Here is a 576-nt window from a genome sequence, read left to right on the forward strand (position 1 = left end):
CTTGGGGTAAGCAGTTCACTATAGTGCCAGGAGAGCTAAGCAAATAATCCAAGAAGCTAGACTATATGTAGAAGAGCCCAACATTAGCATTAAAGGAAGTGTCCTAAACGACTTGCAATATGCAGATGATATAACCTTGCTTGCTGAAAGCAAAGAGAACTTGAAGCACTGCTGATGAGGTTCAAAGACTACAACCTTCAGTATGAATTACAACTCAATGTAAAGAAATAAAAAATCCTCATGACTGGACTAATAAACAACTTCATGAAAAATGAAGAAAAGATTGAAGCTGTCAAAGATTTCATTTTACTTGGATCCACCATCAATGCTCATGGAAGCAGAGATCACAAAAGTAAATGATGTATATTGCATTATGCAAATCTGTTTCAAAAACTTCTTTAAAGTTTTCAAGAGTAAAGGTGTTACTTTGAGGCCTAAGGTGCACCCAACCCAAGGTATGGAATATTCACTATCTTCATATGAGTGTGAAAGGTAGACAATGAATAAGAAAGCTCTGAGAAGAATTGATGCATTTGAATTATTGTGTTGGCAAAGAATATTGCTAGTACCAGGGAC

This window comes from Chrysochloris asiatica, unplaced genomic scaffold, assembly GCF_000296735.1.
Source record: "Chrysochloris asiatica unplaced genomic scaffold, ChrAsi1.0 scaffold00149, whole genome shotgun sequence".
Lineage (NCBI taxonomy): Eukaryota > Metazoa > Chordata > Mammalia > Afrosoricida > Chrysochloridae > Chrysochloris > Chrysochloris asiatica.